Source organism: Eptesicus fuscus, chromosome 23, assembly GCF_027574615.1.
Source record: "Eptesicus fuscus isolate TK198812 chromosome 23, DD_ASM_mEF_20220401, whole genome shotgun sequence".
Taxonomy (NCBI): domain Eukaryota; kingdom Metazoa; phylum Chordata; class Mammalia; order Chiroptera; family Vespertilionidae; genus Eptesicus; species Eptesicus fuscus.
The window spans coordinates 11802864-11819999 of NC_072495.1; the positions used below are offsets into that span (position 1 = coordinate 11802864).

Below are 17136 nucleotides of genomic sequence, written 5' to 3' on the forward strand. Positions count from 1 at the left end.
GCGGGTGGCGGAGGGCAAGGCAGCGGCCACCCCCACCCCCACCAGCAAGGAATCTTCCAGCCGCATCGCAGCCTGGCGTCCTCACCCAGCTGTGCCAGGAACCGGCCGGAGCCAGCCGCCTTTGCGGTAGGAAAAGGCTCTCACAGGGTTTTCTCCTGATTTTCCTTTTACTTAAAAGCTCTCCCTTGCCTGGGGTTTTGAGGTTAAAAACCGCGGCCTCGCACTCACGTCCTAAGCGGGCGTGTGAACCGGCCCTACCTGGATGGAGATGGATTTAGCCGCAGCCGCTGACATCGAAGGAGAGCAGCCCTCGACCAGCGGCGCCAGTTCCGGGAACTATCCCACGGGTGCGAGAGCGTATTTGCACGGAAACCTACGTCCCAGGGTGCCCTCCACAGCACTGTTTGCTCCCAACGCTCTGCTGTTCAAATCAAAAACGCCAGGCAAAAGGGAGCCACTGGATAAGCGATGGGGCTTCCGGCAGCCGAATGCTAATAAGCCCATCGTGAAAGAGACCGGGCGAGCGACAGGGACCGACGGAGGACCCCCTCCGGGACTCGCGAATTCTTAAGTCAAAAAAGCAGACGCAGCCCCGGCCTGTGTGGCTCCGTGGCCGGAGCACCGGCCCTCGCCCTGCGGGTCTCTCTCGGGTTTGATTCCCAGTCGAGGGCATGGACCTGGGCTGCACACGTTTGTTCCCCGTCCTGGTTGAGGAGAATCGATGTGTGTGTGTCTCTCTCCCCCCTCCCCCCCCCGCCTCCCTTCCACTCTCTCTGAAAATCAATGGGAAAAAAAAAAAATCCTCGGGTGAGGATTAACGCCAACAGCAAAACAAGCAGGTGCACAAGGTGGCAGCTATTCACGGGTTTTCTTTGCAAGAATACAGGCTCGTCTCTGCAGAGAAGCGGAAGCACAGACAGACACAAACACCCGCAGCGGTGGTTGTCCGTAGGGAGCAGCGTGCAGACAAGGGTCTGCAAAGTGGGGTGTGTTTGCCGCCGACCCTGGGCCGCTCGGTACCAAGTGTGTGATCACACAAACGCTGCCGGTGCCATTACCCAAGCGGCGCGATCATTTTGTGTCCACAACTCACTCTGTATTTACAGCGTTTTCCTGGCTTACACGGCACATCTACCCGTAAAGCACACTTAACACTGAGATGCAATCTAGTGTCCATATTGTTGTCTGACGTTTTGCAGATAGTAGTGTCGAGAGATGCATTTTTAAAACGATGTTTCTATTGATCTCAGAGGGAGGATGGGAAAGGGAGAGAGAGACAGAAACATCAATGATGACAGAGAACCACGGACGGGCCGTTTTCCTGCACGCTCCGCGCTGGGGATCGAGACCGCAACCCGGGCACGTGCCCTGGCCGGGAATCGAACCGTGACCTCCTGGTTCACAGGTCGCTGCCCAACCAGGGAGGGACACCGGCCGGGCGAGAGGTGTATTTTTTTTAAAATATATTTTATTGATTTTTTACAGAGAGGAAGGGAGAGGGATAGAGAGTTAGAAACACCGATCAGCTGCCCCCTGCACACTCCCCACTGGGGATGTGCCCGCAACCAAGGTACATGCCCTTGACCGAATCGAACCTGGGACCCTTGAGTGCAGGCCGACGCTCTATCCACTGAGCCAAACCGGTTTCGGCGAGAGGTGTATTTTCAATCACTGTTTCATGTGAATCACCTCAGGTAAAAAAAATAAACCAACCACTTTAGGCCCGTGGTCGGCAAACTGCGGTTCGCGAGCCACATGCGGCTCTATGGCCGCTTGAGTGTGGCTCTTCCACAAAATACCACGGCCTGGGCGAGTCTATGTTGAAGAAGTGGCGTTAGAAGAAGTTTAAGTTTAAAAAATGTGGCTCTCAAAAGAAATCTCAATCGTTGTACTGCTGATCTTTGGCTCTGTTGACTAATGAGTTTGCCGACCACTGCCTCAGGCGCTCTCAACCTCTCACGGAGGTTTTCCAGTGCGCTCGCAGGAACGGTTCAGCAGTTACGACTTCCACGTCCACATCCTCTTGCAGTTTCCGGACGGCTGTGTGTTCTGGCGGCTTCCTTCGCAGAGGGGCCCGGAGGTGTGTGTTTGCTGGACTCGGACGCCCTGAGCTTTCTGTCGTTCTTTATCGTTCTCCCGCCTGCTCATCACACATTTAGCTCGACGCATTTAAATGAGCTCTCCACCGGGAGGGCTTCTGCGGCCGGGCTGCTCGAGGGCACGCGCCGGTCCGCCTGACCTCGCGCCTCTCCGTCAGGTTCCTCCCGGCACTTGGACGGACAGGACCTGAACGCCTTGCCATCCTTGGGGGCGAACCTCGTGCCGTGGCCGGGGTCCCCGGGCCCGAACAGAAATAACAGCTCTCCACCCGCATGTTGCACGCCATGTGGGGACCCCCCCCACCCCCCGCTTGTTACTTCTCAGGGCGCCTCTCTGGGAACCTAAGACGAACGCGATTCCACTTGAAGACGTTAGTGCGCGCCCTCCTTTCCGTGAGCCGTGCTCCGGCCCGGCCCGGCTCCTGCCCTCGCCGAGCGCTGCTTCACAGCGATGAGCGAGCGGTATCCTCGCCGAGCCGCCGGCATTAAAGGGAGGCCTCCCAGAGCCATGTCTTCCTGATGCTGTCGGATCCGTAATCCCTTTCTGACCGAGCCGCGGGAGCACGGGGCTCCGCAGACTCCCTTTGAAAGCCGCTGCTGGAGTGTTTCCCTGTGACACTAGGATGACGCCCCGCTGATGGGGGATGCTCGTTATCGGGTGACAGCCGAGCCTCGCCCTCCGTCGCTGGGTTTTTAAGAGAAATGGATGTGGGTTGGACTTTATCAAATGCTTTTCTGGCATCTGTTGAAAGAATACAGCCCTTTTTTTCTTTTTCTCTTTTTTCTTTTTTTGCTTTTAGTAGTTCGCCTGGTGTTTAATCCTCTGCTTATGTTTTTGAGGCTGGTCCACACCCGGTGTCATGAGCCCTGTGCTGGGTGCTGTACTGGGGGAGCACAGAGAGATACCCCAACCACGTAGCTCCTGCCTGTTCAGAAAGGGAGAGGAAAGGCAGACAGAGAAAACACACACACACACACACACACACACACGCACACCCCGGTCCCTGTCCTCCCCCCCACACACACATAACTATGCACCATCTGAACAGCAGGCTAGTATTTGTGAATTCATGTCACACCCAAGGCACAGTAAAGACGCAAGGAACCACACGATTCAGGTGAATCACAGAGGACTTCCTGCAGGAGGTGGCAGAGGCCTGACGGACAGGCTGGGAAGGTGGGCACCTGGATTTGAGTCCCGCCTCCGGGGCGCTTTCCCGGCCCCTCATTTTCTCAGCAGTAAATTGGAAATAATCTCGACCAACAGAGACCTGCAGGGCACCCCCTGGGCCTCCTTCACTGGCACACGGAGGCTAGGGTTCGACAAAGAGCTGACTTGCCCAAGGCCACCGAGCCACCTCCACCTCCTCTCCTGGCTCGAGGGAAGGGAGGAAGTGAAGGGAGCCCTGAGACCCTGGGCAGAAAGGAAGCAGAGAGCGCCCTGGCGTGACGTGGCTTTCCCTGAAGTCAACGTCACGTTGCCACCGAAAGCCGGCCGGGTCAGGAGATGGGCAGGGCGCGGGGCGCAGGCACAGAGGCCAGTGGCCTGGCAGGGAAGAGGAAATGACCCCAGAGCCCCCATGAGTCGTCCCCCCACCCCAGGTGTTCTGCACCCACACACAAGGATGGCTTTTCCCAGTCCTCGCTCCCTCCCTCATTCCCGCAGCAAGCATGGACGCTGACGGGGTGGAAGGCTGTGCCCCTCCCCACATTCAGGTCCTTCTTGGAACCTCAAAATGTGACCTGATTGGGAAACAGGTCTTTGCGGATGTAATGAGCGAAGATGAGGTCCTGCTGGCGTCGGGTGGGGCCTGGATCCAAGGCCTGGTGTCCGTTCGGAAGCGAGGAGACGCAGACGCGTGCACACAGAGAGGACAGAGGCGGGGCGGAGGCCGGCGCCCACACGTCTCCGCACGAGAGGGAGGCGGCCGCCACCAGAGCTGGGGAGGGCTGGTTCTCCCTCAGCCCCGGGAGGAGCGCCCCCTGAATGCGGGCTTCTGGCCTCCTGAACCTGAGAAAACACCACACCGGCCCAGGAGGCAGAATCCCTCCAATCACATCACCACCACCACCACCCCAGCCCCAGCCGTACCTTCCACGCTTCCGGGACCCTCGGGGAGCCCGGGGCCTCGCCACCGCCCACGGGCCAGAGGCAGATGAGTCTAAGCGTGGCATCAGCCCCTCGAGGCACCAGGGCCTTCACACTCGGTCTCCGTCAAACCTCAGGGCCGGGTGAGCAAGCAGGGGCTCCGGGAGGGTCCGCGACCTGCTGGCTCCCGCGACAGGACCCCGCTCCGAGCCCGTGCTGTGGGCGAGGCCCATCCTCTGGCAAACCCGGGCGCAGCACCTGCCCGCGGCAGAGCCGTCTCCCACGCGCCTCGCAGCTGTGAACGCCGGGACCCGGGGCAGTTGGCATCTGCTCTTTGAAAAGGTATTTATCTTTCCACCCGCCCAGAGCAGCGAGCGCCATAAAAGGACATGCCCCAGGTCAGGTGCACGGCGCTCCATAGAGACACACGGCCGCCCGCGTCGTTAACGGTCAGGAACGCCCTCCCCGTGAGCGAGAGCGGCGGGGTGCACGCAGGTGGCCTCGGCCGGGCCCGGGGGTGCGGGCGCCTCTCCCGAAGCCGGGGGCAGCCAGCCTCTCCCGAAGCCGGGGGCAGCCAGACGCTCTGCAGATGCACAGGCAACGGCCACCCGCCCAGACCCCCTGAGGTTCCAAGATGAGCCTGAGATTTTTTTTAATCTTCACCCAAGGAGTGAGGTTGTTTTTTTTTCATTTATGTTTTTTTTAGAGGAAGGGAGGGAGGGGGGAGAGAGAGAGAAACATCAGTGAGAGACACACACATTGATTGGGTCCCTCCTGCACGTGCCCTGACTGGGGGTGAGGATGGAACCTGCAACCCAGGTACGTGTCCTTGACCGGGAATCGAACCAGACACCCTCCAGTGTACAGGCTGATGCTCTAACCAATGAGCAACACTGGCCAGTGAGGGCCTGAGAGTTCTTTTCTCGCCATTTTTTTTAAGTGTACACTTCAGGGGCATGAAGGCTATTCTCGATGCTGTGCCACTATTTCCAGAACGTTTTCATCATCCCAAACAGAAGCTCTGTACCCGCCCCCCGCCCCCAGGCCCTGCTCACCCACCGCCCTCCCCTTTCTGTCTCTACGGGTTTCCCTTCCCCAGGCCCCTCGTCCACGTGGAATCACACAGCACTGTCCTTTGTGCCGGCTTTGTTCCCTCGGCACGTTTTTGAGGTTCACCCACGGCGTGGCCTGTGCCAGAACCCCCTTCCTTTTCGTGGCCGAATGATATTCCACGACAGGGACAGACCACATCCTGCTTCTCCATCAGGGTCCGTTGGTAACCCTGTCTTTAACCTGAGCTTCACATTCCCACCATCCGTGCACAAGGGCTGCCATTTCTCCACACCCTCGCCAACACTTGTCGTTTTCCGTTCTGGGGGTAACGGCCGTTTTGGAGATGTGAGAGGGAGGGTGGAGACAAGGGCCACGGGCAGTGGCTGACCCCTGGCGTCCACCCCTTCCCACCCCCATTCTGTACAGAGCCCCGGAAAAAGAATGCTGGCTGCAGAGTCTAGAAAGTTCCGTGTGGTCCCAGCTCCGGAGCGTACGGCTGGGCGGCCCTGGACGAATACCTGAACCGCTCTGAGCCTCAGCTGTGTCCGCTGCAGGAACGGGGCTACGGTGCCCAGGGCCGCTGCCTGCGGGGGTGGGGCAGTGAGTCCACTGCCTGCGGGGGTGGGGCAGTGAGTCCACAGCGGGGACGGAAGAGAGAGCATGTTCATCAGCCCCACGGGCGACACATGGGTGGTGGGAGGGAGGCCCTTTCCACCTCCCTGGATAATACCTTTCGTGATAATGTATGGCAAGGACTCGAACACGTTTCCCTCCAACCTCCTCGTTCGCTGCCTTCGAATGGAGAAGCCAAAATACAGGAAAAAGCAGCAAGACAAGAAGGAATGGAAAGTTCCTGAACGATCTACTGAGGGCCCCGCGGAGCAGAGTAACGCACGTGGGCGCGCACAGCACTCAAACCTCGCTGTAGACCCCAAGACTGCCCGAAGCAGCTGATCCAGAGAGGAGGTGGGGGAGGCAATGAAGGCAGGCCCAGAGAGGTGAAGCAACCTGCCCAAGGTCACACAGCACAGCTTCCATCAGCATCTCAGACTCTCTCTGACTCTGTTTCTCTTACACACACACACACACACACACACACACACACACACACACACACACACACACCCCGACTGAGGTCCTGGGCCCTAACCGAGACCCACTTCCCTCACCGGCAGGAAAAGCCTGGAGCCTGGTGGCCCCGAGCCTGGGATCTCCATAGAGACAGAATCACAGAGGCCGTGCGGCTAAAAATAAAACCTCTACCTCCCGAAGCCCCGTCTGTGCAGCTCCAGCTGTGCTGAGCCGGGCCGGGAGGACGGTGAAAACACACCCAGGCACCACCTGTGCCCGGCAGGGGAGCTGGCGGGACGGTCACCACGGGGCCTGGACCACGGGCTCCCGGCGGGTAAGTACCAACACGGGCGGGGCGCCCGGCCTCCGGGCACGGATGTTCCCGCACACGGAGCTCCTTGGCAAGGGGAGGCCGTTCTTCAGCCCGGAGGGGAGGAAGTGTCCCTTCTCCCGCTCCGCCCGGGGACACGCTTCCACACCGACAGGAGTTTTCCATAATGGGCTCTCAGAAGCCTCCTGGACTCCAAACCCGCCCTGCGTCAGGTGATCTGTCTGAAACAGCAGTTTCGCCTCCAGCTCCAGAGCCAGAGTCCGGGCCTGAAGCCACCCGTCGTCCCTTTCCGCTCAGTTTGTCCCCTCCGGGCCTCAGTTTTCTCTTCTGTAAAATGGGGTTGCTGCAGAGGGCAGGTGAGGGCCTGGCACAGAGTAAGGGCCCTAAAAGCTACTCCTTCAGCCGCCTGGTGGGTGTGTTTTGGGTGGTGGACTAGCCTGAGACCCTAGAGCGGACAGCCATGCCTCCGAAAATCACCAGCACTTTGCCCACGCCGAACCCCCCTTGCTCTCAATCCCCATGACCTTCTACAACTCTGCCCTCCGTCTCCGCTTATCTCCTCAGTAACCTACGGCCGACTTACACTCCTGGTACATACCAGTACATGTATGAACTGCATCACGGTTCACTTGGAGCGGCCTTAAATTTCGCAAATAAGGCACGAAGCATGCGACCCAGTATCCGCCACCCCGACCGGAGGTCGTAATTAGGCCCCTTCCTTGGTGGAGAGGAAGCGGCCCGACAGCCCCACGCGGCACTCGCCTGCCCGAGAAGGCGTTTCCCAGGCCGGCTCCCGGAGCCACTTCACAGCGAACGGTAATTAGCCTAATGAAGGCAAGTGTGACTTAGCGAATTGCGGATGACAACGTCCCGCTCTGACTCAGCCGCCCGCCTGGCTTCCAGTTCCCGGAGCATCGAGCCAACCAACCCGAGTCCGCGCAGCAGGAGGCCCTGTGCCCCCCGGCCCCTCCCCCGCAGCCACACGGGCTGGAAGTCAGCAAGTGCTCAGGCCCCCGAGAGGCAGGACACACGCCTGCCACCTTCTCCGGGAGCCGCACCTCGGAGAGAGGGGACCTGGCAGGTGGAAGTCACTCGGAGCCCCAGGCGGGTGGAAGGCCGGGTGCCCCCCCACACACACGCCTGCCTGTGAGTGGTGAAATCCCAGGCAGCCCCTGACCGCGGTGCAGGGCAGGCACAGACAGTTCCCACAGCCACCTCCCCCGGCCTCTTGCTGCATCTGCACAGCATCCCTGGAGTTAGGATGAACCACCCCTAATCTCTGCTGCTTGGACATGTTTTCTGAAATATATCCTATATAATAAAAGCCTAATATGCAAATCGACCAAACAGCAGAACGACCGGTCACTATGACGCTCACTGACCACCAGGGGGCAGGCGCTCAACGCAGGAGCTGCCCACAGCCCACAGGCCCCAGACCAGCCAAGGCGGGTGCCAGCGGGAGCCCCCTGATCACCCCGCCGGTCGCCCCACAGATGGGCCCTGATCGCTGGCCAGGCCTAGGGACCCTACCCGTGCACAAATTTCATGCACCGGGCCTCTAGTATTGTTATAAGGTCCCATAGCTTGGGGCAGACGGCCAGAGCCTGCAAAAGCAAGATAAGAAGAACTCCCCTCCGCCTGACCCACCCGTGCACTCTCCTCTGCTTGACCGGCTTGCGCACCCACACCCTGACCCTATATTGCACACTTCTACCCCACGTAAGGGGCCCTCACCACCCTCGGGGCTCACACCGACACACTGATCCCCTATGAGAGAGTGCAGTAACATTTCTTAAACGCTCACAACCTCTCCTGTCGGCGTGGACCAAACACCTGGGAGGGAGCACCGCTGCCCCTGCTGATGGATACAGAAACCAGGGCCCCAGAGGGACGCGGGAGTCCAGGGTCTCCTCACACCTGTGGACCCTACGCCCTCTCAGCCCAAGTTGTCTTTCACTGTCCCTAGGCAGAGGTAAGCCAAAGCGAGCAGAAGCACTGAGGGAGGGTTTCTACAAAAACTGGGGCCTTGCCAGTGTGGCTCAGGGGTTGAGCATTGACCTATGAACCAGGAGGTCACAGTTAGATTCCTAGTCAGAGCACATGCCCGGGTTGTGGGCTCGATCCCCAGTGTGGGGCGTGCAGGAGGCAGCTGACCAATGATTCTCTCTCATCATTGATGTTTCTCTCTCTCTCCCTCCCTCTCTCTTCCTCTCTGAAATCAATAAAAATATATTAAAAAAAAAAAAAAACTCTCTGGGGGTAAGTCCCAAACATTAGGGTTTTAAAATAAACAAATAAGTAAATACATAAGTAAATAATTATTTTTTTTAAAGCTGGGTAGACAAGACCCCTCCACCTCTGGGCCTCTGCCACTGCCTCCTCCAAATGGTCACCAGGCCACTGTGCTGGGCACCGGTGACTCAAAGACCCATCAGCCAGGGTCCCTCCGCGCACAGGGCCGCTGGGCCAGGCTCGGGCCCCCGAGGTCTGACGTGGGAAGAGCTGCCTTCTCCTAGAGCAGGAATCTCAGCAGCCGGAAAGGTCCAGCGTCAAGGTCACCTGCGTGGGTGACACGATGAGCCTAGAACCCTCCGAACGCCAGCCCTGCAGCCAGCAGGCCACCTGGACACCCAGAGTCTGGGAGCCAGCCTCCCGCTCACCGCCGGGGTCCGAGTCCTCGCGTCTCGTGCCCTCAGCGCACAGCCCCGGGATGGACGCTAAGCTTACAGGGAAACGGAAAGCCGTTCCTCTGGGTGGAAAGAAAGGTCACACCCTTGGACTTGGATTTTTCCAATGCTCCTTCCGGCTTGCCTTCGCCTAAGCTTCTGAATTCCTTTCTCTCCCCCCTGCTGGAAAGTCAGCCGGACACTCCTCAGGACCAGGCCCTTTCAGGGAGTGGGGGGTGAATAACAGAGGTGAAAAGAAAGAGGGGCCCAGCCCGTGTGGCTCAGTGGTTGAGCATCATCCCATGCCCCACAAGGTCACCAGTTCGATTCCCGGTCAGGGCACAAGTGTGGGTTGGAGGCTCCATCCCCAGGAGGGGATGAGCAGGAGGCAGCCGATCGGTGTTTCTCTCATCAATGTTTCTATCTCTGTCTCCCTCTCCTTTCTTCTCTAAAAGGAGAGGGGAGAGGGGAGAGGGGAGAGAAAGAAAGAGAAAAATAAATAAAAACATATTAAAAAAGAAAAGAAAAATGGATGTCATCGGGGCTCTGCACCTCGGCCCCCAGGAGGGCAGGACAGACTGTGCCCGTGAGCGGCCATTCGCGTGAACTCGGACGCTGCAGTGAGTCACCCCGGCTGGGAACCAAAATGAAAGCGGCCGTTCTCCTCGGACCAGGCGGGCACTCGGCCACATACTAATGCCCGCATCTGGCAACCAGGCCCTGGCGACTCCCGCCCCCCGCCCCCCCCCCCCCCCCCAGGACAAATGAATGAGCTCCCTCCCGAGCTGGGTTCGCACAGACCGTGGTCCCGACGGAAACACGGCTCGCTGGGGGAACTGTCCCAGGGAGGGGAAAACGGGGCCTCGGGGGGCCTGTCCAACGGGTGGCCAACACGGAGAGCTCCGGGCTCCCCAGGTCCTTACCCACGGGGTCTCCCTGTCGGGTTCTTAAGACACACCCAACAAGGCCCCGGACACCGCGGGGCCCACGGCTGCTGGGGGGAAGGCTGCAGGTCGCCCCGCTCCCCGGAGGCTCAGCCGCACCGTCACCTGGGGCGCGTCAGACACGCAGCACCCATCGGCCCGCAGCACCCATCGGCCCGCGGAAATGGGCTCCCAGGAGCAAACCCGAAGTAAAGGTGCCATCGCTGTGTCCTCGCCCCGCGGCCCCGCGGCCCCGGGGCCCCCGTGGGGGCCGGCCCTGCTGGCCGAATGCTCCCCCACCCGCGCGCCTCGCGTGTGTGCTTGTGTGTGGTTTCCAAAGGGCTTCGAAACGGAGCCATTGCGATTGCCCAAGAGGGAAATATTCTAATTGCACAAAGTGTTTGGTTTTTCTCCCTCTTTATGAAAAACACACACACACACAAAACCGCAAGTGAAAAGTTAACTCTCACAAAGTGCCGAGAAAAGCAATTACCGGGCCCTTCAGCCGGGCCCCAGGGGCCGGACGGGCTGGGCTGAGCCGGCCTTGATGCCTGCCAGGCCTGCCTCCGGGTGGACGGGTGGACGGGAGCTGTCCCCTGTTGAAATGGGAACGGTCATCTATTTCTACCCTAACACCCACACCCCTGTCCCTAGCCCCCCATCCCCCCACCCCCTTTCAGACGGCTTTTAAAGAGGCGGAAGGGGACAGTACCTGCTGAGCTGGCCCTTCCTCCACGGGCCTCACCCAGGACACTGGGGCCTGGTGGGCCTCCCCGGGGCCGGATCCCGCTGTGACCCGAGGGGAGGCCCGGTGAGGCCAGCAGGCTGCAGGCCCTGACTCCCACTCCCCAGGGCGGCAATGGGAAAGAGCTCACAGCCAGCCAGACCCTCAGGAGACCGAGGTGAGGTGGGGGCAGCCCAGCTGTCAGAAGAGAAAACGCCACCCTTGGCTGAGGAGGGCACCGGAGCCTGGGAGAGACCAGCGAGCAGGCCCGTGCCTTCTCCCGCAGCGGCTCCGCCCAGGGCACCGAGCACAGCGATTCTGGAAAGGTTCCCAGGAGGAAGGAGGCCAGGACTGGAGGCCCCAGGAAGCTGCAGGTTGGCCTGAAACGCCGCCTTCGGGGACCAGTGCTGTTGGAGGGGCCGATGCGGGTGGCGGACCCTCTGCCACGGGCACCTCCCGCCCGGGGCTCGTGGAGAGGAGAGGTGGCGGCCTTCCCGAGGGAGGGAGCGCATGCCTGGATGCTTCTCCTTTTCCTGGAACCTCCAGCCGAGCAAACCCGACCATCTGCAGCCCGGGGCCTCCACAGCATCAATGAGGTGCCCTGCTCTAGACGCCGGAGTTACCCGAAGGGGCAGACCCCAGACCCGAACACAAAGGAGGCAGCCGCGTCCCTGGCGCAAGGGGAGACAGGAGGAGGGAAGAATCTACCACAAGCGCGCTGCCGGGAGAGCTCAGGCGTTAGAGCCACGCCTGGAACCCACCAGCGACGGGGGCAAGTGGCTCGGCCCGGTCCCGGTGCCAGCGCAGGTCACTAAACCCCTCGGAGCTGCGCCCTGGCCTCCGCCTTAGGAGGGCTGCGTGCACGAGGGAGCTCTGTGTATGGCCAGTGCCCATGACTCAGATCCCAGTTACCAATTCGCTGACTCACTGAAACGGTCTGTAACCCCCAAGTCCAGGCTCCGGGCGCTTTTGAGGTCATCTGCGGACGCGTGCACAGAGGCAGAGATGTTGAGTCACCTCAGGTACATGTTCCCAGCTGAGGCAGGACCAGGGGACCCTGCTTGTTCCAGCTCAAACTGTCTGTTGAGTGCCACGATTTTCACACTTTTGTGGGTTTTTGCTGGTAGTTTCACAGTTTAAAATGGCCCTCATGCTCGGCCGGTGTGGCTCAGTGTTCGAGCGTTGACCCATGAACCAGGAGATCAGGGTTCAATTCCGGGTCAGCGTTGACCCATGAACCAGGAGATCAGGGTTCAATTCCGGGTCAGGGCACATGCCCAGGTTGCAGGCTCAATCCCCAGTCGGGGGCGTGCAGGAGGCAGCCGATCGATGCTTCTCTCTCATCATTGATGTTTCTCTCTCTCTCTCTCTCTCTTTCTCTCTCCCTTCCTCTGTCTGAAATCAATAAAAATAAATTTAAAATGGCCCCAAGTGCTATCGGGTGTCCCTGAGCACAGGATGGCTGTGCTGTGCCTTTTGGAGAAAACGTGCATGTGCGACGAGCTTCGCTCAGCTGCGTGAGTGATGGCGCTGTTGGCCGAGACCAATGTTTGTGAATCAACAGTGTCTATTAAGAAAGGCGTCTTTAAACAGGAACGCAGCACACGAGGTTAGGTAGCGACTGGCTGACAAACACGGTGTGCCGAAGCTCACAGGACCGCACCCCGAGTTCCCGCCGGGAGCGCGGGCTCAGTGTTCACTCATTCGGGGTTCGTGGCCCTTTTCGGAACAGAGCTGCCGTGAGTAACAAGGCTGGCTGTCCTACCTGGAGGTCTGCTCTGGGGGCCCCCGGCTGCCCGACTCCCGGCCCCTCCCACGGGGAAAGGCGGGGGGAAGGGTGCAGGACTCCGAGGGGGAGCCGGCTGGCGGACACTCTCCTCCAAGGCTGTGGCTAGCGCCTGGATTGTCTGTTACCGGAACCTGCCTGCCCGTGGGCTCATTTCCTTCCCGGCTCCTGGCGAAGGCTAACGTCAGTAACTGAGCAAACGCCAGCTCTCCTCCCGACAAGCAGGGGTTCGTCATCGTGTTTGCCGGGCTGAGCGTGAGGAAGTCAGGACCCCAAACCCATTTTACAGGGGGTTGGCGGTGGGGGGCAATGGACAGGGCTACTGCCCCCCTCGGCCTGAGCTGGCAATTAGGGACCCGGGTTCCAGGCCGAAGGGTGAGTCCCTCCTCCTCCGCTGGCCTCAGCTTCTCATCCTCCCCAACGGGGTGCAGCCCTCCCGCTCCAGTGCCTCCAGGCCCTCCCTCATGACAGCAGAGGATCCGAGAAGGCATCGCCAGGCCTCCCACTTTACCCCCCGGACCAGTTCTCTCCTTTCCCCAAAACAAGACCTGTTCTGATGGGGGGACTTGGCCATAAACTCAGACTTTAGACTCTAACTCCCACACCCTTTCCAGGAGCTCTGGCTGTCACAAGTCCACCCATTCCTCGAGGCCTCTTCAAATCCCACCTCTTCCAGGAAGTCAACCCTGACTGCCTTTCCCAGAAAGGGTGTCTCCTCTTCTGGACTCCGCCTGCCGTGGGAGCAACACTTTAGCGCACACACGCCGTGCCCGTCGCCGGTGGGGACGCACCTGCCTGACCACGCGGCGAGCCGGCCTGACTTGTCGGTGCAATGGTACTGGATTTAACGCGCGCGTCGGTCCAGTTTTCCAGAAATCTTCTGTGAGGACTTGTAAAGAATACAGGCAGGCAGATTTACACATAAGCACACACGCCCACACAGACAGACAGTGCAGGGAAGTAGCAATGGGCGGGCTGGCCATGAGGGTAAGTGAATACAGTTGCTAGATGGAATATTTGGCTGGACACTGAGCAGCCTGCCCGCCTGGGGGAGGAGGTGACCGAGAGGTCGGAAGAGAGCGTGGGGTGGGGCGGGGTAGGGTGGGGTGGGGTGGGGTGGGTACAAACCCAGACAGCTTTTGGGGGAATCAGTTCACCTCCCTGTGTGTCTCAACTTCCTTCTCGGGGAGCACGAGGGAAGACTCCTACCTACCCCGCAGGGCACGGGGGCAGGCCATACACGTATGCCATGTGCACAGGACACGCATAATACATGGTTTTCTTTCGTCCTCCCAGGAGGAAGCAGCCTAGCTCCCCTAAATTCCAAAGTAAGTTTTTCACAGGAGACTCTGGAAGAAGCCTCGCCCACAGGGGCCCAATGCCCAGGTGTCAGAGCAAACCCCGAGGACTGGTTCTCCTGATGGCATCCCCAGGTGCCCAGGAAGCACGTAACAAACGGCCCGGGACCACCACCACCACGGAGCCGCGGAGCAAACGCCACTTCGGGGGCGGGTGCCGTGGCAGGGGGTCCGATAGGCAGATTTCTGCAAAGGGCTGATGGCGGGGGAGCGAGGCTGAGACGTGGCGGGCCAGCGTGTGGCACTGACGGCCTCGCCTGCCCACGGCTACGCGGGAGCGAGAGGGCTGCCCCTGCCCCACAGGACGTGCGGCCCCGAAAGCAGGATCTTGAAGCAGCAGAAGCTTCCTCTTCTAATCTCCTCGAGGCCAAGTCAGGGGCCTCCCCGGATGCGAGGGTTCGGGGACCATCTGCCTGGTGTTAACACAGGCCCCCAGATCGGGAGGAAGGGAAGGGAGGGGGGCCCCGCCCTCCCACCATGTAGCTGGCAGACACTTTCCTGAGCGCCCACCACGGGCCAGGCCACAGCGGGTACAGAAAAACGTGACTCGGCGCCGACCCCCGGGGTCCCAGTCTCATGGCGTGGCCCCTAACTGCCATTCTGCTTGGAAATGGAATTAGGGGCAAAGGGTGGAGGGATGCACTCTCCCCGGGAAGGCCAGCCGGGTCTTGATGATGAAGCGCTGATAAGGGGGAGGAGGTGGGGCCCAGATCCTGAAGGGCCAACCAAGACCAAGAGAAACCAAGTGGCCTTGGCTGGCGTGCTCAGTGGTTAGGGCACTGCCCCAGGCACCAAAGGGTCATGGGTTCAATTCCCGGTCAAGGGCATGGACCAGGGTTGCAAGTTCATTCCCAGCCCTGGTCGGGGTGCGTGTGGGAAGCAACCAATCCATATGTCTCTCTCACATCAATGTTTCTCTCTCTCTCTCTCTCTCTCTCTCTCTCTCTCCCCCCTCCTCCTCCCTCCCTTTCACTCTCAGGTGAGGATTAACAACAAAAAAATAAAAAATAAAAAAGAGGAGAGAGAAAGCAAGTGACTTAGTTCAGCTTGTACAGATGTTATGGAACAGCCAGGCCTGGAACCCTGACTCCCACAGTCCAGGCCTCTCCCCTCCCGCCTCCCGCGCAGACAGTGCGGCCAGAGAGAAGGCCCGCTCCACACGCACCACCCTGGGGACCCAGGGCCTGTGCCTGCCTCCGCGCAGAGCATGTCCTGTCCCCGTCCTTCGGCAAGTGGCTCCCTACAGGAAAAACAGCCCTGCCCCACTCGCTGCCGTCCCCCTGCGAAGGGAGGGAGAGGGCTGCGCATCTTCCCAGCACAGCACCCAGGCTCCTCGCAGAACGACGGGGACAGCGTCTAAGCCGGGGAGGGGCCCCCCTCCATCTGGCCGCTGGCTGGGCACAGGGCGCTGGCCCAGGGCGGGGACGGGGATGAATGAAACACCTGGCCCGGGGGAGCTCACAGTCCATCCAGCAGGAAGACAAACCAGCCACCAAAGTCCCCATCAAACCAGGAGGGCGGGTGCCGATCAGAGAAACAATGGCCTGGGACACAGCCCGGAGGGAGTGAGGGCAGACAGGGGTTGAGGGGAGATGCAGACCCGAAGGGGAGCGTTTACCACCTTCCCCCCCTCCAGAAAAGGGCCGGTGACTCCCAGTGGGGGTGGGGAGAGTGGGGAGTGGGCCGAGGAAGATGCTCACAGGAGGCCCTGAGGAACCGGGGTGGGGAGAGGAAGCAGGCCGGAGGCTGGGGGACCGCCCAGCCCTCACCTCAGAGGAAGGGGCAGGGGTGCAGCGGAGGGGTGCAGCGGAGAGGCCCAGCACGCCTATGCAGGGAGCCCCATCGCTGAGAAGGGGCCAGAGCTGGGGAACTTGGGGAGCGAGGTGTGGGCAGCAAGCCCGCCGTGTTTACTGGGAGGTCCGGTGGGTGTCTCCGGGGATCAGCGCGCCTCGTGGGAGGGGGCGCCAAAGTCCCCCCCCCTGTCCCCCCCCCCGGGGGGGGGGGCCCGGGTAGGAAAGGGCGAGGGCTGGGTGGGCGAGCAGCAGGGGCTCTAGCAGCTCGGGTTCCAGCAGGGATGGGGATGGGGCACACTGTCCTCCAGCCCCGGGGGGAGGGGGTCCACGGGGGGGCGCTCAGCTAAGTCCAGGCCCCACACCACCCGCCGAGGCCCGGGCGGAAGGAGGGGGGAGCGGGGGAGCTGGGCGGGGGTTCTGCCCGCCGCTTCCTCCAGGCAGGCCCCGCGCTGCACGCACACCTGCCCCGGCCGCGGCGACACTCGTCGCTGGGGGAGGGGAGTCCTCGGCACCCCAGCCGCCCCCGACGGGAAGGGGCACAGGAGCCCGGGGGGGCCGGAATCCGGGGGGCCTGGCGACCCGCGGGCCGGGCTCGGGACGACGCGCTGAGCCGGGGTCCCCCGCGCCCGCCACACCCTCCCGCGCGGGCGGCCGGGCCGGGCCTCTCCCCGCGCAGCCGGCGCTCGGGGGTCCTCGCGGGCCGGGGACGCGCCTCCCTCCTGCTGGGCCGCGGAGACACTCACCCGCTCGGCCGGCGTCGCTCCGTCCTCTCCGGCCGCGCTGGGCCGCTCACGCCGCCGGGGAGGCGTCGGCCCCGCGGCCCCGGCCCCGGCCGGGCCGCCTGCGCCCCGCGGCCCCGCGCGCCTTCGCCGCCGCCAGCTGCCCCCGCGCGAGCGGCCGGGCCCCCGCGGGCATCTCCCGCCGGCGGGGCGGGGGCGGCGCACGTGCGGGCGGCCGGGGTCTGCGCGCTGCGGCCGGGCGGCTGGACAGCTCTCGGCGCGCCGCTCCCCGCGCGCCCCAGCGGCCGCTGTGCCCGAGCGCGCCCGGCCGCGGCGCATTCCCTCACTCGGCGGCGCTGCGCCTCCGTCAGGCCGCGCGGGGAGCGGCGCCGGGCCGGGCAGGGCCGCCTCCGCCGGAAGGACCCGGCCGCGTGGGCTCCCGCGCGGGCTAAGCCGGCGCTGCCCGCGGTCCCCGTCCCCAGGGCCCGGCTGGCGGGGACGCCTCGAGCGCAGGACTCACACCG

General features: G+C 61.8%; 1 protein-coding gene across 2 annotated transcripts in view; it reads right to left on the bottom strand.

The window, feature by feature from the left end:
• Nucleotides 1–16905, bottom strand: part of PITPNM2 (phosphatidylinositol transfer protein membrane associated 2) — a 98957-nt gene extending 82052 nt beyond the window's left edge. Inside the window, exon 1 of one of the 2 annotated variants that reach the window (XM_054712589.1) lies at nucleotides 16637–16905. The gene's annotated coding sequence lies outside the window, so the exon portion shown is untranslated. The remainder of the gene's footprint in view (nucleotides 1–16636) is intronic. The other variant, XM_054712590.1, reaches the window with a different exon arrangement.
• Nucleotides 16906–17136: the final 231 nt, after the last annotated feature.